We start from the raw sequence: 22,852 nt of genomic DNA, 5'->3' as shown, positions 1-22,852 counted from the left end.
ACCACTTCGGCGGGAAGGTGAACGGCGTTTCCGTGCGCTCCTCTGGTTCGCCCGAAGCGGCTTAGTCATGCTGGCCACATGACCCGGAAGCTGTACGCTGGCTCCCTCGGCCAATAAAGCGAGATGAGCTCCGCAACCCCAGACTGGGTCATGACTGGACCTAATGGTCAGGGGTCCCTTTACCTTTAAGAGCAGCAAGGATCCAGGGTACAAGTGGTTGCCCTGACTGATCCGAACACCTTGTGCACAACCTCAGTCCTTAGTCCACAAGTAAGAAGTTCCCACAGAGATCATACTCATGAGGGGTTTGAATGTAGAGAAGGGCAAATTCGAATTCCAAGTGTCCCATAGCTGAAGGAGTTCTCCTTATCCCATCTCAGCTTCAAATCCATCAAGTAGAGAGTTGTAACTGCAGCTTCTCAACATTTGTGAAACTCCTTAGACTCAGCAAAGACTTTGCAGGAGGGTAAGTTCATATCTGTTTGCAGTCAGATGCTTTTATTTATTTTCTTTAAAATATATACTTTTAAACTCTAAAATGTATCCAATGGTTCACAATACTTTCAATAAACAACAATAAAATTATTATTATACAATAAAGCATCAGAACAACTTAAAATCATGCAGGATCATGTATTAAAAAAACAATATTCAAGCAGTAAAACAACACTAAAAAGAGTCTTGGAGAACAACAATAACAAAAGTCTTCATCTGTTGCCTGAACAATAAAAGAGCTTTTGATTTGGCATTCTAAATTATTTAAATGCACCTCTAAATCTTTACTGCGGATGATGAAAAAGTCAGGTTCCCCACCACTGCGGTACGCAATAAATTCATATTTGAATTCATAGGCTTTGAATTGAATAGCAAGACTTCACAGTAAGAGCTCAGGCTGTAAATCTGAATTTGGAAATAATGGGGAACCTTCTGCTTCTGTGTTTTAGCAGTCACAGGCACCCCAGTATTTGGATCTTAAATTCTAGTACAAGATTACAAATTGCCTTGTAATCCTCTTGGGTGCTCCATCAACAATACCTTAATACAATAGAAATACATTTTTAAAATTAAAAAATTGTCCAGTAGCACCTTAGAGTAACTGTGTTCCGGCAATATTTGGTGACAGATTATGATAATTGAATTACTGAATTATTCTACTGCGACTGGTGAAGAAGATTTAGAGACCTTGGCTGTAATTTCTGATCATTTCTATTAGTCTATAAATAGTGTTTAGTGCCATTGTTATTGGCCATTGTGTTGTGTTATATTGTTCAGCTGAATTTTTTGAAGGCACAAACAAACGGTACTGAAAATGGGGTCGCGTACAACTGCCCGTTGCCATCATGCACAGAAATCATCACAAATGCAACGTAAAAAAGATGTGTGGAAGAGCCTGAAATCAAATGAGGCATTCTCTGTCAGTGCTAACTCAAGCAGAATACTGCATAGACTTGTGAATTCAGTTTCCAGTTGACCCTTTTACATAAATATAAATATTTGTGGGTGGCGATATATATATATGGGACGTGGGTGGCGCTGTGGGTTAAACCACAGAGCCTAGGACTTGCCGATCAGAAGGTTGGTGGTTCGAATCCCCACGACGGAATGAGCTCCCGTTGATCGGTCCCTGCTCCTGCCAACCTAGCAGTTCGAAAGCACATCAAAGTGCAAGTAGATAAATAGGTACCGCTCCAGCGGGAAGGTAAACGGCGTTTCCATGTGCTGCGCTGGTTCTCCAGAAGCGGCTTAGTCATGCTGGCCACATGACCCGGAAGCTGTATGCCAGCTCCCTCGGCCAATAAAGCGAGATGAGCGCCGCAACCCCAGAGTCGGTTACGACTGGACCTAATGGTCTGGGGTCCCTTTACCTTTTCTGGATGCCAGTATCCAAGCTTGGAGTGAGAACCACAGCAGAGATTTAAAGTATCAACATATTCAGCAAAGTAATTACTAAGAAATTCAGATGGAAGAGATTCGAGGAAGTCAAATACTATGTCTATGAAGATGGATGGCACTTAATTTTAATTAATTAAGTGGTAATATGTTGTATGTATCTTTTTTCACTTTTTCTCCTATTTTTTGTTTGTCTTTATTATTGTTAATCTTTTCTTTTTCATTATGTTTATTTACTGAAAATAATAAATATTATTTGGAGGGGAAAACATATTCAGCAAAGTAATGCATGCAAATATAGGCTAAACTTTTAAATATGCCTTTCTAAGTGAATTCCAAAATTTCCCTCTTCCCCCAGCATAGGAAAAGACCACATGTTTGGTAAGTTAAAATTGCAAGTAAACTCTCCAAAGGTCAGATTTATGTGCTTCAGGAAAGTTGCACAGGCAGTGAAATTTAGCTTAGTTACAAATTGGTGAAAATTATTGGTATAGGAACACAAGAATGGCTGGTGAAAGCCATGCGGCTGTGCTGAAGCAACGAGCTCAATCCTCTTCGCACACTCACTGAGTTAATCAGGTAGACTGCATACAACTATAGGCTTGATTACCTATTTCTTCCAAAGGTGAGGGGAAGTGACATAGATAAGCTTAGCAGGACAGCTTACTCTATGGTTTTAACCCCTTCATGCATTAACTAGACTTAAGCATGTTGGTTATTTGAAGCTGGTTATCCCACAGTATTTTCCTCTTCAAACTTCAAGTGGCATTTCTGTCTCAGACACGTATATTATATATGCTGGTCCAGTAACCTGCGCTGTAAAAATATCCTTCGCTTCATTGCGCTTCACAATAATGTTTACCACCACTGTTTCAGCTGCAGAAAGCTCTTTGGCGGGGCTGCTTGGTTTATCCCTTCTGAAACAAGAATAAAAAAAATACAACATAGCAAAATTAATTGGCTGGTCAAGTGTGATGTTCTGCCGAGATTGTCCTAGACTAGTAGTAGTAGTAGTAGTAATAATAATAATAATAATAATAATAATAATAATAATAATAAATGCAGTAGGGAGGAAAGATTTGCAAACTGCAACTTCTCAGGAAGATCCTTGGGAGAGAAAAGTCCTGAAATCCTGAGCTGAGCTGTAGCAACTTTTATGTCCAAACCTTAGCTTAATCATTAGAATAAGTAATCCCAAAAGTGAGGTTCCTGCTTCCTGATAAAGTTTTAAAAATGGGGCTAGGCAGGAAGATCTCGTTCTAAACCTCTAAGAAATGGCTTCAAAATGTATTACTCTCTTTCTGCTATCCAAGGAAGTGGAGAGTTTAGGACAGGGGTAGGCAACCTAAGGCCTGAGGGCCAGATGCGGCCCAATTGCCTTCTAAATCCTGCGGATGGTCCAGGAATCAGCGTGTTTTTACATGAGTAGAATGTGTCTTTTTATTTTAAATGCATCTCTGCATTTGTGGGGCATAGGAATTCGTTCATTCCCCCCCCAAAATATAGTCCAGCCCCCCACATGGCCTGAGGGATGGTGGACCGGCCCACGGCTGAAAAAGGTTGCTGACCCCTGGTTTAGGACATCCTTTTGCTGCCTCTAAGGCTACTGAAATGTCTTGGCTTTTTCTTGGGGGTGGGGTGCAGGGGAAGAAGGAATGAGAATTTTCTCTTTAACATTTTAGCTTATAATCTCCTGGCTCAAAACATCCAGGGGTTTAGGTGTCTGATGCTCTTTTGGGAGAGGGTTCTTGGTTTGCATCGCTTTTGCTTTTGTTTTATTATGTATTCGGCGTTTTCGTTTTGTATTTTTACGCTGCGAACCACCCTGTGTTCTTCAGCTGAAGGGCGGTATGCAAATTTAATTAATAATGAATTAATTAAGCTAAATGAATTAATTAAGCTAAATGAATTAATTAAGCTAAATTAGGCAAAAGATGTACACCATGGCAAGACCAGTCAACGAATTGCTGCGCCTCTGCCTCTCCATTGGATACATGGTGCCCAAGGATTAAAATATGACCTGCTTATGTAGCAATAGATACACCAACCCCGTCCTGGTTGCATTGTATTGTGTTACTCCTGCTTTCAGGGAGTTGAAGACCCACAATACTTCTTGTGCAACACCATAGGGCAGCCTTCTACAACCTGGTGCCCTCTAAATGTTGGACTACAACTCCCATCAGCCTTGACTGCTGGCTATGTTGACTGGGGCTAATGGGATTTGTAGTCCCCAGCTTGGTGAAGGAACACATTATTGGGTATGTTCCACGTTTGTTTGGAATGTAAGCATGAAAGCAGATATTATGTACTGAGTTGAATAGGATCCAAAAGGCAGCAGTCTGATTGGTCCTAGAACAATAGGATTCAGAATGCAGCAGTCTGATTGGTCCTAGAACAATAGGATTCAGAATGCAGCAGTCTGATTGGTCCTAGAACAATAGGGTCCAGAATGCAGCAGTCTGATTGGTCCACAGGGAGCCACCCAATCCAGCTCCAGGTAGAAGTGAATCCGCAACCTGATTGGCCTACAGGCGAATCCCGGAATTAGGGGCCCATTGTGTAAATAGTGTATATAAAGCAGACATTCTGGGGGAACTTCCATTCCTCCTCGCCACTATGAGCTGAATAAAGAACATGAAATCCACTCTCGACTCCGAGTATATTTCAGCAGAGCTGGCGTCTGACAGATTCCCCAGAAATGCACTACCTCTGAAAATGCAAGACCCTCGTTCGGATTGTCTTCACTGCAACGAACATCAGAGCTGCCAGAAAAATGCTCCCAGAGAGACATAACATGATGATCTCATAGGTCCAAGAGGAAAGATCTAAGCACAGAGAACAAAAGCAACCATTCCTTAAATGTACACCCCGTGGTGTTAGGTTATTAGCATTAATCTTTTTCTCAACAACATAGATTTGAAATAAAAAAAAGAAAGCTTGTGAATAGACTTTGGTCTGTTGTTCAGTAAATCACCCCAAATTCAACCCTTGCTATCTCCAATTTAATTTTAAGAAGGACCACATGCCTGGAAAGATGATGCCAGCCTTCTCCAACCTGGTGCCCACTGGATTTTGTTGGAGTATAACGCCTGTCAGTCCTAGCCAGCAGAGCCATGCTAGCTGAAACTGGCAAAGGTTGCAGTTCAGCAACATCTGAAGAGCATCAGGTCAGTGAACACTGGAGTAGCCCAATGGACCAGTGGTATGACTTGGAGCAAGGCAGCTGCATATGTTCATGGAAATGAACCAGCGTCACCTTTGCAGAGTAGCCGTGCAGGGAAACAACAAACAGTGAGGAGTGGTGACTAGATTTATAAAACAAAGTTCCTCCCAGGGTTGTTGATCAGCATCTGCTAAGAGCATAGGAAGTGCGTCTCTAAAAATTACTATTTCCACATGGTACCTGGCCCCATGGGACGCGGGTGGCGCTGTGGGTTAAACCACAGAGCCTAGGACTTGCCGATCAGAAGGTCGGCGGTTCGAATCCCCGCGATGGGGTGAGCTCCCGTTGCTTGGTCCCTGCTCCTGCCAACCTAACAGTTTGAAAGCACATCAAAGTGCAAGTAGATAAATAGGTACTGCTCCAGCGGGAAGGTAAACGGCGTTTCCATGCGCTGCTCTGGTTTGCCAGAAGCGGCTTAGTCATGCTGGCCACATGACCCGGAAGCTCTACGCTGGCTCCCTCAGCCAATAAAGCAAGATGAGTGCCGCAACCCCAGAGTCGGCCACGACTGGACCTAATGGTCAGGGGTCCCTTTACCTTACCTTTTACCTGGCCCCATGGCAGGCAGTCCAGGCTCATGAGCAAACAGGTGGGGCAGCTAGACCTGGCTTAGTAAATTCTGAGCTCAGGGGATAAGCACCTGCCCTAGTTTCTGTGCTATAGTTACAAAGAAGTTGCATTTATTGACACTGACATTCTTGGTGCTTCCAGATAATGTGCTTATTGAGCATTCATTCTGATTTGCTTGCAAGGAGCTTAGACGATTTTTCATCCCACACTTCCGGCACATTTCCCTATCACTTCCCTTATCACAAAATGTTCGATTTTTTTCAGGAAGCGAGTTTGTTGCACAAGACCACCCAATCAACTGTGGTTATACAACCTGAATTTTCTGGTCTGTGATTGGAAAGAGACTCAATCTAGAAGTCAACCCGACTGGCATGAAGTATTTGGGGGGAGGGTGGGCTCAATAATAATAATAATAATAATAATAATAATAATTGTTATTATAATAATAATCAATAAATAAATCCCACCCATCTGGCTGGGTTTCCCCAGCCACTCTGGGCAGCTTCCAAAAAAATATTAAAATACTGTAATACATCAAACATTAAAAGCTTCCCTAAACAGGGCTGCCTTCAGATGTCTTCTAAAAGTCTGGTAGTTGTTTTTCTCTTTGACATCTGGTGGGAGGGCGTTCCACAGGGCAGGTGCCACTACTGAGAAGGCCCTCTGCCTGCTTCCCTGTAACTTGGCTTCTCGCAGTGAGGGAACCACCAGAAGGCCCTGAATGTCTCAGGACATGGGCATAGCCAGGAGGGCAGGGAGCAGTTGCCCCCACAGAATCAAGTAAATAAAGAAAAATACATAACTAAGCTTGGTTCTGCATGCCCCAACATAAACCCTGCCCCCTAACATAAATCCTGGCCATGCCTATGTCTCAGGTTGATGTTGAGACCTGTGACAAAACCTTCAGGAGGCAACGGACAGAAACATCACCAGTGAGCTTGTACAGTTTGGAACAAGAGGAAACCTTGTTGGCCTTCCAGTGTTTTGTTTTTAAATGAATGGGATTAACCTTCGCTGAATACAACTTTGCAGTGTAGAGTACCTGGATCTTTGGGGGGAAGCGTTCCATGAAATTCCTCCTCCCTAGGAGTAAGCATGCTGCAAAGGAAAACAGCAGAGAGCTGTAAAAAGGATGAAGGTTGTTAATGTGACAGGTTGGGGGTGATGTAAATTCCTAAAGGCAATATCCATCATCCCTGATCATTTGCTGTGCTACCTGATTCTGATGGGTGCTGGAGTGCAATGATGTGTCAAGGGCTACAGGTATTCCACCATGGTTTTAAACCACGAGTAGGCAAACTAAGGCCCGGGGGCCGGATCCGGCCCAATCGCCTTCTCAATCCGGCCTGTGGACGGTCCGGGAATCATCGTGTGTTTGGATATGTCCTTTTATTTATAATGCATCTCTGGGTTATTTGTGGGGCATAGGAATTCATTCATATATTTTTTTCAAAATATAGTGCGGCCCCCCACAAGGTCTGAGGGACAGTGGACCGGCCCCCTGCTGAAAAGGTTTGCTGACCCGTTTTAAACCATTAAAATGGGAATGTGTGCTAAATATCATTGCAGGGGCAGGCTTGCTGGCTCTGCCAGAGTTGGGAGGGCATCTCCACCCTCCCTCCCCATTGCATTGCCCTGTAAGCAAAGTCTTTAAAGTGGGAGGGAAAGAGGTAGGAGACATAGGGCTTGGAGCAACAGACTTGGGGTTTGTAGGGTCCTGAGACTCCTCCTAACATCATCCCTCTGTAGTGACTGACTGTTGTTTTCGGCATCCGTCTGTCTTGAGAGACAATGGAGTACGCCACCAGGGGTGAAGCCAAACCGCTGGAGAATCACGGCGCCTGCTGTGGCTGTAGAAACCATAACTCGTAACTGCTACCTTGTACATTGTTTGTGCTACACTAGCAGCGCCAACTCCCTGGAAAAGACCCTGATGTTGGGAAAGATGGAGGGCACAAGGAGAAGGGGACGGCAGAGGACGAGATGGTTGGACAGTGTTCTCGAAGCTACCAGCATGAGCAAGACATTTAGCACCAGCTTGGCTGCAGGAGTTGCCACAAGGAGGTGTACAAGATGCCACCCAACTGCCTTAGGGACTCCACTCCGGATTTGTGTAGGGTTTGCTCCTCAGCCTTTTCTTCTCCTTAAGATGTCCCACAAAGCAGCAGGTAAGTGACTGACTATGTATTTGCTGGCGTTTGGGCCCAAGCATCTTATAAGTTCATTGTAATAAGTCAAGGGTCAGCAACCTTTTTCAGCCACTGTCCCTCAGACAGTTTGGTGGGCCAGACACACACACTCTCTCTATATATAATGTATTTTTATTAAAGTTTTTCTTCATTTACAAAGGTATGTTCAATGTCTCCCTCATATTTTCCCCCCATGTAACTTTTTTTTTTTTTTACACAAATCAGTTTCATTTGTTGAGACATTAGGAAGAAAAGGGGGAAAGAGGTGGAGGGGGGAATATGAGTGGAGTTGGGGTCGGGAAATTAAAAATGAACAAATTCCTATGCCCCACAAATAACCCAGAGATGCATTTTAAATAAAAGGACACATTCTACTCATGTCAAAGCACGCTGATTCCCGGACCTTCCACGGGCCGGACTGAGAAGGCAATTGGGCCTCATCCAGCCCCCGGGCCTTAGGTTGCCTACCTCTGTACTAAGTTTTTCCCAAGTTGATCCAAGAAAAGCCACACATATGCTAGTGTGGGGAGGATTTCTTTCCAGGTCTCAGGCATCGTTTCTGATTTTACTTAGGCATGAAAAGGACTTGCACACCCTTTTTTTCTGGGGACTTCTCTCTCTCTCTCTCTCGTTGTCTTGCTTCTTCACATATACAACCCGTGGCTAATGGATTCCCCCCTGTTCCTCACCCCACCCCAATAAATTTGTTTTAACTTAAGGTTGTCAGTGCAAAGAGAATAGAATTTAAAGTGCCCCATCCATAAAGCAAGGCACAAACTCCCCAGCACCTGGGGACATGTCACAGCCAGTTGATTAACATATTTATTAAAGGTGTGCTATCGGGCTATGCATTTGGTAATTCCACACCTCATTTATAATCTGGAATAAGGGGCAGCCGGGGTCAGTGCATAAATGCCACAAGGAAGCCACTATATTAACGCCCAAGTGACAAAACGAAAATGCCTTGGGATGAATTTATGGGGAAGGAAGGCCTTTAAATCCCAAGGCTTTAACGGAAGCTCAGAACGGAATCGGGCTCTGAAATTATGTGCTATAATGTTTAACGGGAGTTTTGTTGTCACGTACATTATTTTTCCTGATAAGACATTTCGTATTTATGTTGTGGCTTCCCCCCCGCCCCCCCTTCGGAAAAAGAAAGAAAGATAATGGTATTGTAAGTGAGGCTGTGTCTTCCCTGTTGTGATTTGATGTGCCTTTGACAGAGCCTGGACTTCATGGGAATAAGGTCATAGGATGCTACTGTTGGACTAGACCAAAGACCCATCTGCTTCAGCATCCAACATCCTGTTGTGGCCAGCTAGATTCCTCCAGAAAGCCGACCAATGGGGACTTGGACGCAATGGCCCTCTCCTATTTAGTGCTGTATTGCCCTGCTTCACTCGGTGGCCATAACTAATGAGAACAATTGGAGGAGCATTCCCCAGAGGGTTTTAATCAAGGAGAGGGGTAATACCTCTGGTGGATACCTATCGTGCTCCTTCTGGGGTAGTTTGTCCACCTTTGGTCCCCACTCTGCACTCATCTCTCACCTGTGGCTACTAGAAGCTGTCAGTCGGACATAAGATTACCAGGTTGATGGACTAGATGGAATGGAGAGTAAGGACTGACATAACCCGAGACCAGGAAGAAGAGACGTTGGAGGAAGATTGGAAGAAAGTTTTTAAAAATTTATTTTAGGAATTAGTGTAAAATTAACGAGTATTAGGAAAAATGTTGGAATGTAACTATTTGGCTTTAGTAGAAATGATATAAGGAGTTATGTATAAATAAGTATTAAGTTTTAAGCTTTAAGGTATTTTTGTGGTAAGATAAGGTTAAAATAAATTAAGGTAAACTGAACGACAGAATATAGTGAAAGATGGAAAGGATTTGCTGAGTTAATTAATAAGTTAGACCGCTAAGATAAATTACCCAATAAAAATTGAGAAAGATGGAAAGAATTTGCTGAAACAAATAACTAAACTAGAATACAAAAAGGGAGGTGTGAAGAGGTCGATGAAACAAGTAAATGAAAGATAAAGATATGGAATATTGGATGTGTGTTTTTTATTGTTATGGTTGTATTTTTTATTTTTATTTTTTGTATTTTTTATTTATTGTAATGTATGAGCAGCGATGCCAGAGCAGCGATGTCACGCTGGCCACGTGACCCGGAAGTGTCTCCGGACAGCGCTGGCCCCTGGCCTCTTAAGTGAGATGGGCGCACAACCCCAGAGTCTGTCAAGACTGGCCCGTACGGGCAGGGGTACCTTTACCTTTTAGGGACGCAGGTGGCGCTGTGGGTTAAAGCCTCAGCACCTAGAACTTGCCGATCTAAAGGTCGGCGGTTCGAATCCCTGCGGCGGGGTGCGCTCCCGCTGCTCGGTCCCAGCGCCTGCCAACCTAGCAGTTCGAAAGCACCTCCGGGTGCAAGTAGATAAATAGGGACCGCTTACCAGCGGGAAGGTAAACGGCGTTTCCGTGTGCGGCTCTGGCTCGCCAGAGCAGCGATGTCACGCTGGCCACGTGACCCGGAAGTGTCTCTGGACAGCGCTGGCCCCTGGCCTCTTAAGTGAGATGGGCGCACAACCCCAGAGTCTGTCAAGACTGGCCCGTACGGGCAGGGGTACCTTTACCTTTTACCTATGTTTTGTTAATTTTTTTGTTGTTTTCTCTTCTTCTTTTTTCTGTAATCTTTAAACTTCTAATAAATATCTCCCCCCCCAAAAAAATAGAAGCTGTCAGCATGAGACAGCAGCCACACCCCAGGAACAGCTTCAACTAGCTGGCTAAATCGGGTGAGAGTAGTCGATGGGTGTTAAACCCCCAGAGAGTTAGGGACTTCCCTTGCATGCGAAAAGAAGAGCGATCAGGAGAGATGGAACTGCCAGTTGCTTTCTGCCATGATGGCTAAGGAAAGCCTCCATCTTTGCAGGAAGTAGATCACTGTAGATCCCACACGGGGCTGCCTCTGAAGACTTCAGGCTGGTGCAGAATTCTGCAGTCAGATTGCTCACAAGAAACTGGTGATCAGATGTCGCAGCCAGATCGCCCTCACATCCAGAAACAAGAAACTGGTAGTTCTAATGGTTCTAGCACAACTGAGCTGGCTTCCAAGATGATTCCATTAGGGACCCTCTGCCTGATTCTGTAGGGCTCGTCTTGTGTTCTTAGCCCCATTCCCAACAACATACAGTGGTACCTCAAGTTACATATGCTTCAGGTTACATATGCATACAGACTGGGTTACATCTGGGTTACAGACTCCGCTAACCCAGAAATAGTGCTTCAGGTTAAGAACTTTGCTTCAGGATGAGAACAGAAATCGTGCGGTGGCAGCGCGGCAGCAGCAGGAGGCCCCATTAGCTAAAGTGGTGCTTCAGGTTAAGAACAGTTTCAGGTTAAGAACGGACCTCCGGAACAAATTAAGTACTTAACCCGAGGTTCCACTGTATTTGTCTCTTCCTTCCTCTTATTTTAATACCCAGCCTAAAGAAACTGCTAGAAGCTGTCTGCATGGGACAGCAGCCACACCCCAAATAAAGGCTTTGACTGGCCGGCTAAACCAGGTGAGGGTAACCGATGGGTCTCAAACCCCCAGTGAGTTAGGGACTGCTCTTGCATGCGAAGACAGGCTCCAGAGGATTGAGCGGGTGAGACCAAGAGTGGGGCCAATGGTCAAGAAGGTGGTTTCTGCATGTGCTGTACAGGGAAGTGAGGGGCTAATGGGGCTTGTGAACCGGGGAAGGGAGCCCCTCTAGGAGAAGGAAAACTCTGATCCTAAATCTCTGCTGCCTAGTGGGATATCTTTGAGAGAAGAAAAGGTTAGGGAGTAAACCCTACACAATTCTGGAGCGGAGTCCCTAAGACAGTTGGATGGTGCCTTGTTGGCCTCCTTCCGGCAATTTCTGCAGCCAAGCTGGTGCCAAACGTATTGCTCTGCCTTCCTTTGGACCACAAAATTTTTTTCCAGGTCCTCCATACACGCTGCCTAGGCTTGTGCCCCAAGGAGGTCATTCTGGTACAGTGGTACCTCGGGTTAAGTACTTAATTCGTTCTGGAGGTCTGTTCTTAACCTGAAACTGTTCTTAACCTGAAGCACCACTTTAGCTAATTGGGCTTCCTGCTGCTGCCACGCCGCCGGAGCACGATTTCTGTTCTCATCCTGAAGCAAAGTTCTTAACCTGAAGCACTATTTCTGGGTTAGCAGAGTCTGTAACCTGAAGCGTAGGTAACCTGAGGTACCACTGTACTGCCAACGCCACAGTTTGATTTCGCCCACTGAGCCCCAAAAGCCCCAGTGAATGCCCTGACCTGCAGCCTCATTTGGCCACTTCTGGGTCAAAAAGTGCTGTTTGGGGGATGTCTCAAAGTCCCCATAGATTCTGAACTGAAGAAATTTACACCAGAAATGGGTGAGAGGGAGGAATAAACAGCATTTGGACATAAAACAAGGATCTGTGGACTCATTACCTTGTGGCTGTCAAGTCTTCTTTCCTGTTCGTCTCTCACTGGGTCTCATTGGGTCTCTCGATGAAAGAAGATCTTGTCATGCTGAGCTCTCAGCTTGTCACCTTCTCGTACTCCTGAGGAGTTTAGTTGCTCTTAGCCTTTTATTGAGAGGGAAGTGGAATTTCCTGCCTCACCCATGTACCTGTAATTTCTTTCACACTGCGTTCTGTAAGATACCAAGGCTCCCCCTACAGGGTTAGTTCTGCATGCTAGTTTTTGATTTTACGATAGCACTACTACTACTACTAGGGACGTGGGTGGCACTGTGGGTTAAACCAGAGAGCCTAGGGCTTGCCGATCAGAAGGTCAGTGGTTTGAGTCCTCACGACGGGGTGAGCTCCCGTTGCTCAGTCCCTGCTCCTTCCCACCTAGCAGTTTGAAAGCACGTCAAAGTGCAAGTAGATAAATAGGTACCACTCCGGTGGGAAGGTAAGTTTCCGTGCGCTTCTCTGGTTCACCAGAAGCTGCTTAGTCATGTTGGCCACATGACCCGGAAGCTGTACGCCGGCTCCCTCAGCCAATAAAGCAAGATGAGCACTGCAACCCCAGAGTCGTCCATGACTGGACCTAATGGTCAGGGGTCCCTTTAGCTTTTACTACTACAGTACTAGAACTATTTAGATGTAGAATCACTTGCACTTCACAGAGAGAAAGGCAATCTCATTTTCTCAGCAGCTTCAGTTCTTCTGTGTCCCATCACTCGGTCCTTCACTCTGTTGTGGAATGCCAGCTGTTCTGAACAAGTTCTTTGCAGAGGTCAAGCATTAATGTCCTCAGAAGATAAACCACAGTAGAGGTGGTGGCAACTATATAAAAACAGCAGCAAGAACCCAGCTGCTTTACCCAAAGGGAATTTATGGGAAATTCAGTAAGCCACACCCATTATTCCTGTTAAATATCATTATTCGAAACCCCCACAGATTTTTTACACAAGACTGGAATCATTTAGTACAAAGATAAGGACGATATTGTGATCATAAGGTAATTTTTAGCAGACACATTTCACAGCTGATGACGTAAAAAAATGGACTTGGTCTCATTGTTTCTCTGCCTAGATGGCGACTGAATCAATCAATCAAAAGGTGGAAATGATTACATAAAGTCATGCAACTTTGACTGGAACACAGAGCACATAGAGTTGCACACAGATAGCACATACTTGTATGGAGCAGCATTGAACAACCAGTGCCCATCTGACTTCTGCTGTCTTATGGGATAATTGACCCATAAGCTGTGCAGCACTAGGTTATCCAAAACCTGACTATTCAAAACTTGACAAGTGTCAGCTAAATTCCTGAATCAACTCCACTGAAAACATTAAAAGAATCTTAGGTAAAGGTAAAGGGACCCCTGACCATTAGGTCCAGTTGTGGACGACTCTGGGGTTGTGGTACTCATCTCGCTTTATTGGCCAAGGGAGCTGGCATACAGCTTCCGGGTCATGTGGCCAGCATGACTAAGCCGCTTCTGGCGAACCAGAGCAGTGCATGGAAATGCTGTTTACCTTCCTGCCAGAGCGGTACCTATTTATCTACTTGCACTTTGACATGCTTTCGAAGTGCTAGGTTGGCAGGAGCAGGAACTGAGCAACGGGAGCTCACCCCATCGGGGGAATTCGAACTGCCGACCTTCTGATCGGCAAGCCCTGCGCTCTGTGGTTTAACCCACGGTGCCACCACAGAGCACCTTAAATGACTCTGTTGGTTTGGTGAAACAGACTAACAAGATGGCTGCCTCTCCGGGATGGAAAATGTTGTGAAATCAGGTGATAGTAAAGCCCTCCCCAAGGTGTTGAGTCTGTGATGGTTCAGTCGCATATGCGAGTTGTCAGTTTGATGTCATGGTCATCACAACTGGGCGCAAGGACTACTGAACCAAACCCTTTGAAGGGGAACAATGTTTTGCAGTGGATGTGTCCCCTGACTCAAAGGCCGCAAGTTCCCTAAACAATGGATGGGGAGCCTGCGGCTTCCTAGATGTTGTTGGACTAAAACTCCTATCATGCCTGACCATTTGCCATGCTGGCTGGGGCTGAAAGGAGTGAGAAGACATCAACATCTGGAGGGCCACAGGTTCCTCATACCTGTATTGAGAGAAGGGGTGTTTGGGGAGGGAGTTTCTCCCAGGTGAATGTTGTAGGCTCTCCAAACGCCACCTGTTGGTATCTGAAGAAGTGTGCATGCACACGAAAGCTCATACCAAGAACTAACTTAGTTGGTCTTTAAGGTGCTACTGGAAGGAATTTTTTTATTTTGTTTTGACTATGGCAGACCAACACGGCTACCTGTCTGTAACTCAAACACCACCTATTACTGTACTTTCCTCCTCTCTCCATTGTCAGAAACAGTTCAAGAGGAGAAGGCAGACAAGATGCACAAACTGATGGGACAATGCTATTTAAACATTATACCAATTTCAGAACATTTGTGAAGAGATGCTGGGTCCAGAACTGGCTGGTTTTTCTTTTTCCTTTAGGAGAGAGGAGGAATAAAAGAATTGCACAGTGGCAATGTTAGAAAGTCTGTAGCTGCATGACAGAGCAAATGCATTGCAGCGCTAAGGGTCCCAAATACAATCACCCCCATTTCCAGGTAAGGTAAAGGGACCCCTGACCATTAGGTCCAGTCGTGACCAACTCTGGGGTTGCGGCGCTCATCTCGCTTTATTAGCCGAGGGAGCCGGCGTACAGCTTCTGGGTCATGTGGCCAGCATGACTAAGCTGCTTCTGGCGAACCAGAGCAGTGCACGCAAACACTGTTTACCTTCCCGCCGGAGCGGTACCTATTTACCTACTTGCACTTGGATGTGCTTTCGAACTGCTAGGTTGGCAGGAGCAGAGACTGAACAACGGGAGCTCACCCCGTCGTGGGGATTCGAACCGCCGACCTTCTGATCAGCAAGTCCTAGGCTCTGTGGTTTAACCCACAGCACCACCCGCGTCCCTACATTTCCAGGTAGGGCTGGGGAAAAACCCTGTCCGAGACCTTAGAGACCCTACTCCTTGTAGACAACACTGAGCCAGATATATCAATGGCCTGCAGCAGCTTCATATCGGCACACATATTCAAGCTTATCAACCAACGCAGTTATTACCTGCCATGACAAACAACAGGGCGAGGAGGAAGAGTAAGCAAATGAATGAAACAGCTGACTTGCAGGAAAGCACCAACTATTACGTCATATAGTTTTCTGCTTTTATTATAGACTTTTTTTTTATCCACATGAATGTTAAAGAAACTACAACAGAGTTAAATACCTTTTTTTTCCTTTTAATCTCAGGGGTTATATTTTTAATTACACTCAATAATAAATTGTAAAATATTTCCAGAAGAGTACAATCTTCATTCATACAGCAGGCAAAATACTGGGAGAGAACGGAGAGAGTCTGGGAAAAGGTGGTTGAGCAGATGAGGATCCTTCAATTTCCCAGTCTGCTTTCAGAAAGCACTGGGTATGGCTAATGCTCTTCCATCAATACATCTCAATGTCACGCTAGCCCAAGTTTGTTCTTTCCCCCCCTTCTGAATCACGTTCCTTTCCACAAAAGAATCACTCTTCAAAAGCAAAACAAGCTGAACTTTCCACGTGCTTTTGTGACACTGCACCGGGAAGCCTTGGAAGGGTCTTTTGTGTGGGTTTAACCACATGACTGGGTCAGAAAGCCTTTTCACAGTTTCTATCAAGTTGAGGAGTCCTTCTAAAAACACCAAACCAAACTCTGGTACCACCAAAAAGATCCAAGACAGGCATTCTTGAATTGTTCCACCTTTTTAAAAAACTCCTCCTCTTCTTCTTCCTCCTCTTCCTCTTCTTCTTTTGAAATTAATAAATGTCTGCTACATTCTAATTTACATGGTTGTCCATGAAGCTTTGAGGTCACTTGTCCTTGGGTTCAATGGAACCTGATTTATTTTTGTTTCTTCCTTATTTTCTTAAAAAAACACCCAAAGCCCTTCCATTTTCAGTCTTCAAATAAGTCTGAAATCAAAGCAATGGGTGGGTAGTTTCTTATCAGAGGATCCTGCGCTCCTGCTATAAGGCGAGAGAAAAGAAAATATTAGAACAGGCTATAAATCAATAACATGATTTGATTTAATTACATAAATCTTAGCTATGATCGTCCATAATTTAACAATTCTCTCCCATTGACAGCAATAACAAAAATAAGAAGAAAGCCTTATCTCCCTTGGCTACAGCAAGACGGCAAGCCTTAGGAAGTGTAGGCAGATCCACCAATGAAATTGTTCTGACAGTCATAGAATCATAGAATTGTAGAGTTGGAAGGGACCCCAAGGGTCATCTAGTCCAACCTGCTGCAATGCAAGAATCTCAGCTAAAGCATCCATGACAGATGCTCATCCAACCTCTGCTTTAAAAAACTCCAGTGAAGAAGAGTCCACCACCTTCTGGAGACGGTTCCACCATTGAACAGCTCTTACTGTCAGAATGTTCTTCCTGATGTTGAGCAGGAATTTCCTTTCTTGTAATTTGAAGCCTACCCTCCAGAGCAGGAGAACAGGACCCTCTTCTCATTGGGTCTAAACTGCCATCATTCACAGAACACAGAAGTGGAAACCCTGGATCTGTGCCATACCTGAAGGAGCATCTCCACCCCCATCGTTCTGCCTGGATACTGAGGTCCAGGGCCGAGGGCCTTCTGGCGGCTCCCTCACTGCGAGAAGCCAAGTTACAGGGAACCAGGCAGAGGGCCTTCTCGGTAGTGGCACCTGCCCTGTGGAATGCCCTCCCACCAGATGTCAAAGAGAACAGCAACTACCAGACTTTTAGAAGACATCTGAAGGCAGCCCTGTTTAGGGAAGCTTTTAATGTTTGATGCATGACTGTATTTTAATATTCTGTTGGAAGCTGCCCAGAGTGGCTGGGGAAGCCCAGCCAGATGGGTGGGGTATAAATAAATAAATAAATAAATAAATAAATAAATAAATAATAATAGTGGGTTGAAGCCGGACATGTTCCTTGAGCAGCATGCTGAAATAAAAACGATGCACACAAATTCAAAATCAGGCAGGATTTAACATTTCAGCTTATTTTAAGTGGGTAATAATAATAATAATAATAATAATAATAATAATAATAATAATTTATTACTTATACCCCGCCCATCTGGCTGGGTTTCCCCAGCCACTCTGGGCTGCTTCCAACAGAATATTAAAATACAATAACCTATTAAACATTAAAAGCTTCCCTAAACAGGGCTGCCTTCAGATGTCTTCTAAAAGTATGGTAGTTGTTTTTCTCTTTGACATCTGCTGGAAGGGTGTTCCACAGGGCGGGTGCCACCACCGAGAAGGCCCTCTGCCTGGTTCCCTGTAGCTTTGCTTCTCACAGTGAGGGAACCGTCACAAGGCCCTCAGCGCTGGACCTCAGCGTCCGGGCAGAATGATGGGGGTGGAGACGCTCCTTCAGGTATACTGGACTGAGGCCATTTAGGGCTTTAAAGGTCAGCACCAACACTATGAATTGTGCTCGAATTGTAAATATGACACCATATGAATCGATGTTTCCCTCCAAGCAAATTCAAGGCAAAGGAATTTGTGTGACAGACTCTGTCTCACACACGCCTCTGTGCTGTTGATTGCTGCTCTGTTTGAGCAATCGCGCAGAAGGAGGGATAAGACTGATAGTCCCTGCTCTGCAATGCCACCCAGAGAACAGCTGGAGAGGATTGTACTGCACTCATGAGCCCAACTGGACCAGGCAATTAGAGGAGCCAAAAGAGGCTTGAGTTAACATGAGTTCAGTACCTTAGTCTGAGAAGCTTATCAGAGCAGCTACTGTAGAGAATGTGGCCAGCTACTTGACCTTACCTGTATCCCAGTCTCTGCCCGCTTTTCCTATGTTTACTGATCTAGACCTTGACTTGTGCCCAACCTGGTCTCTGGCCCTTGCAGGCTAAATCCTGCTGGGCCCAACACTGGAAAAAATAAGGGGACTGTCATCTTCTGCCAGGCTATACAGTGGTACCTCGGGTTAAGTACTTAATTCGTTCCAGAGGTCCGTTCTTAACCTGAAACTGTTCTTAACCTGAAGCACCACTTTAGCTAATGGGGCCTCCTCCTGCGGCACAATTTCTGTTCTCATCCTGAAGCAAAGTTCTTAACCTGAAGCACTATTTCTGGGTCAGCGGAGTCTGTAACCTGAAGCATATGTAACCTGAAGCGTATGTAACCCGAGGTACCACTGTACAATGCAAGGCTGGCAGGCTGCATTTGGCTGGGAGGTTTACCTGTTGCGCAGAATCGTTTGAGCAAGTAAGAGAGGCAGCGTGCTTAGATATGCAGGGAGTGAACAGCCCAGCAGATAAATTTCTCATGCTGGGTCTGTTGTCGCTGACATGCCTCCCCTGCAGACAGCCTGATTTTTTTTTTAATATAAAAAAAGTAGACAGCAGTGCTTTTCAAAGATTAGTGTTCGCTTAAATGCTAACTAAACCATCCAAGCAGAGAAACCGCTGGGATTATTACCAAGAATAGATAGATCTATTTAGAGCAGGGTGTTTGTTTTCGTTTGCTGGCTGTCGGAACAAAAAGAATGCAAACGACCACGTACATTGGTTGCAGGTGTCTTAACAAAGTGGAGGAGCACATGCTCAGCCGGTAGACCACGAGACTCTTAATCTCAAGGTTGTGGGTTCAAGCCCCACGTTGTGCCAAAGATTCCTGCTTTGCAGGGTGTAGGGGTGCAAATACCCAGAGTGTGGGGGTCAGGTGGGATCAATATGAGGAATTATAAAATATGCATCAAGCCATTGTGTTCGCGATGAAAACATTGCGTTGACTGGGTTTGATTCATTGACAATAATTTCTGATCAAATCCCACAAGCCTCTCCATCTCTACCATTTGCTTTCTCTACACCCGACAGGCACGTATAAGCATTCTAAAACACAGGCCAGTTGCTTCACCGGGCATCCTGGATCATAAAGATAGTAGGTAGCTTCTTTGATGTAAAAGGTAAAGGTAAAGGGACCCCTAACCATTAGGTCCAGTCGAGACCGACTCTGGGGTTGTGGCGCTCATCTCGCTTTATTGGCCGAGGGAGCTGGCATTTGTCCACAGACAGCTTCTGGGTCATGTGGCCAGCATGACAAAGCCGCTTCTGGTGAACCAGAGCAGCACACAGAAACACCATTTACCTTCCCGCCGGAGCGGTACCTATTTATCTACTTGCACTTTGATGTGCTTTCGAACTGCTACGTTGGCAGAAGCTAGGACTGAGCAACAGGAGTTCACCCCGTCGCAGGGATTCGAACTGCCGACCTTCTAATCGGCAAGTCCTAGGCTCTGTGGTGATGTGGCTCTGTGGTGATGTGGCAAGTCCTAGGCTCTCTTTGATGTAGCTATTGTTAGTTTTGTTAATATAAGGGCCAGGAAGAGAGTTCACAGGGAGATGGTAAATCCTGCCTCTCCTCTTTATGACCTTCCTAAGAGCATTCCCCCTTGCTTCCTCTTTTATTTACTCTGGACTACTATTCATGCTCAGGGACACAGGTGGCGCTGTGGATTAAAGCCTCAGCGCCTAGGGCTTGCCGATCGAAAGGTCGGCGGTTCGAATCCCTGCGGCGGGGTGCGCTCCCACTGCTCGGTCCCAGCGCCTGCCAACCTAGCAGTTCGAAAGCACCTCCGGGTGCAAGTAGATAAATAGGGACCGCTTACCAGCGGGAAGGTAAACGGCGTTTCCGTGTGCGGCTCTGGCTCGCCAGAGCAGCGATGTCACGCTGGCCACGTGACCCGGAAGTGTCTCCGGACAGCGCTGGCCCCTGGCCTCTTAAGTGAGATGGGCGCACAACCCCAGAGTCTGTCAAGACTGGCCCGTACGGGCAGGGGTACCTTTACCTTTTACTATTCATGCTCAGATTAGCTCTTTGTAGTTTTAACTTTAACTTTGTCCAAATGTAGGTTTTTTTGGAAATGCTCAGAGGAAATCTGATTGGTTCTTACGAACACTGTGTAAAAAGTTCTTTTGTGAATAAAACGACCTGGGCCGAGGGGTGGACAGGAATTATTATTATACGCACTCCGCCCAGAGTCTTGCTGTCAAGCCTCGGGTGTATTTTATTAATCAGAGTCGAATCCTTCCTTGCTTTGAGAACGCTACAGCAGGGTGTAGGACCATATGAGCCTTGCGGTCCCTTCCGACTCTACAATGTGATGATTCTATGCATTGCCTGGAGGAGATACCAAGTTCAAACTCTGGTATCTCCAGGTAAAAGGATCGGGTGATGGGAAGAACCTCTCCTGGAGACCTTGGAGAGCTGCTGTCAATCAGAGTAGGCATATCGCATTAGGTGGACAAATGGTTGGAAGTCATATAACTCACATTCCCATGTATCCGTTTATATACATAAAACAAAATCTATGCTTGATCTCAGCTGAAAGATTGAGACGCGATTGGGACAAGACCTAAAACAAGGGTTGGGAACCTGTGGCTCTTCAGATGTTGTTGGGTTCCTACCTCCCATTAGTCCCAGCCAGCATGGCCAGGTTTGGTGGTAATGGTCAACATCTGGAGGATGTAGAACATTAGCATCTGGAAGGCCAGAAATTCGCCACCCCTGATCTAAATGTTTCCTTAGGTGTTCAGGATTATACTAATGAAGATGGCTTCATGGAGTAGGAATGTCATGTAGATGAATCATCACTCATGAGCCTACTTTGGCACATATCCAGCTAATTCTGAATTACACGCCAATTTAGAGTGAGATCTTTATTTCAAAGGGCTCCAGTGTAGCTATGTTGACACAACATGATGCTGTGGGTTAATTCAGGATGCTGAATTGTGCTACGAACTGTGATCAAATGTACTCATAGCTGTCTTTGTACCCTAGTGGAATTATTTTCTGGTACAGAAAATGTTTCAAGGGATACCTTTGAATTCTAAAAAGGCACAGAGGTGACCTATGGAAAAGCAAAGTGTGTGGGTGTCCCCATACTCACATGCGTGGAGGGAAGAAGTGACCGAGGGGACAGGCAGAATCAAGCAGAGAGAGATGGCACCTCTGAAACATTGGCTCAGTGGTAGGACCTAGCTAAGCTCTGAATTTTTGGTTGTGTTCTTGGGGAGCTACTGTAAGTTATTTCGACTTGTCCATCTAAGCGTTCCTAGATAATTTGCTTCCCTTGTTTTAAGAACTAGAAAGGATAGAGGTCATGAAGTTCATGCCGTGAATTTAACAGCCACAGTGCAGTGGTCAATTCTGACATGAAGATGCTCTTCGTGACAACCCCCATGCCATGTCCCTCCTAAGGTTTTATGACAAAAAAGGCATTTTTGACCACATTACGAGCTTCCCTATCAAGCCAGCCCTTTTTTCTCATCCTCCCTTCCCAGTTTGTTGAACATTAGGTTTGATAAAAGAGTTTTGGTGGACTCAGAAGGTTGCACACTATTTTGTGACATTCGGATCAACTGTAGTTTTTCTGACATTTTTCAGAAACAGCATGGCAGAACAACCCTTTAGCCATGCATGCTAGTGTAAGCAACCCCTTCCTCTGCTTAGCTTATCTTGTAGGTTTCTCTCTGGGAAAAGCTTGTTTATTCAACAAGCGGAGGATTGCCATATAGGGCCACAGGGGATGGAGTCATCATCCCTGCCGTGGAATAAGGGGTCATGATTCCTCTTCCACTAGAACCACCACCACAGTGGCAGTTAGCAGCGACAAAGGCTTAAAGTATATTGCTCCTCCCTTGGGAAGGCTCCTGGGAACTGTAGTTCACCCCCTACAGAGCTACAACCCCCAGCATCCTTAACAAACTACAGTTCCCAGGATCCTTTGCAGGAAGCCATGTGCTTTAAATGTGTGTTGAAGAAATGAACCTATGCTGCCAATTCTTGTTGTAGACCAGTATGAAGTATTTTTCGCTCTATAGGACACACCGGACCATAGGACGCACCGGACCATAGGAGGGGGAGAACAGGAAAAAAAAATTCTCCCCCTCTCTGCTCAGTGCCCCTTCAGCGAAGTGGCAGGAGAAACGGAGCCCCTTCCATTTCTGCTCCCGCTTAGCTGAAGGGGCGCTGCGCAGAGAGGGAAAACTGTGCAGCGCTTCTCCAGCGAAGTGAAGCATGGAGAGTAAGAGAGATCGGTGTGCACCGACCCCTCTCGCTCTCCAGGCTTCAGGCGGCTGTCTGCAAGCCTTCGGAGTGCAACGGGAACTCCTGCTGCGCTCCAAAGGCTTGCAGATAGCTGCCTGAAAGCCCCAGAGTGCAGCAGGCATTCACGCTACACTCCGGGGGCTTCACGCTTCAGGCGGCCATCAGCAAGCCTTCGGAGTGCGGCAGGAACTCCTGCTGCCCTCCGAAGGCTTGCGGGTAGCTGCCTGAAGCCCCTGGAGTGCAGTGGGAAGATTCAGTCTTTAAAGTTCCTTTAGCCAGGCTCCTGTAGATATTGAAGTGTCAGCCTTGAACGTAACATCGCCGACACTTTGATCAAACTTACCTTTGTTGAT

General features: G+C 45.6%; 1 protein-coding gene and 1 long non-coding RNA gene across 3 annotated transcripts in view; both read right to left on the bottom strand.

Annotated features, from left to right (window-relative positions):
- Positions 1-1,965: 1,965 nt before the first annotated feature.
- LOC307226414 lies at positions 1,966-12,441 on the bottom strand. The gene is made up of 4 exons (XR_013843389.1): positions 12,346-12,441; positions 6,726-6,781; positions 4,598-4,715; positions 1,966-2,807 (listed from the first exon to the last, which is right to left on the bottom strand). It is a non-coding gene; the product is annotated as an uncharacterized lncRNA (long non-coding RNA).
- Positions 12,442-16,378: 3,937 nt separating this feature from the next.
- The window catches only part of SKOR2 (SKI family transcriptional corepressor 2), a gene marked incomplete at its 5' end in the record, with an annotated part of 32,526 nt that continues 26,052 nt past the window's right edge, over positions 16,379-22,852 (bottom strand). Inside the window, one exon of one of the 2 annotated variants that reach the window (XM_079994772.1) lies at positions 16,379-16,416. Of the gene's footprint in view, positions 16,417-18,723; positions 18,760-22,852 lie in introns of those variants that run through there. The other variant, XM_079994773.1, reaches the window with a different exon arrangement.

The sequence above is a fragment of the Podarcis cretensis genome (assembly GCF_951804945.1).
Source record: "Podarcis cretensis genome assembly, chromosome: 11".
Classification (NCBI taxonomy): domain Eukaryota; kingdom Metazoa; phylum Chordata; class Lepidosauria; order Squamata; family Lacertidae; genus Podarcis; species Podarcis cretensis.
Note: the sequence above shows the minus strand (reverse complement) of the source record. Positions and strands in the feature narration are given on the sequence as shown.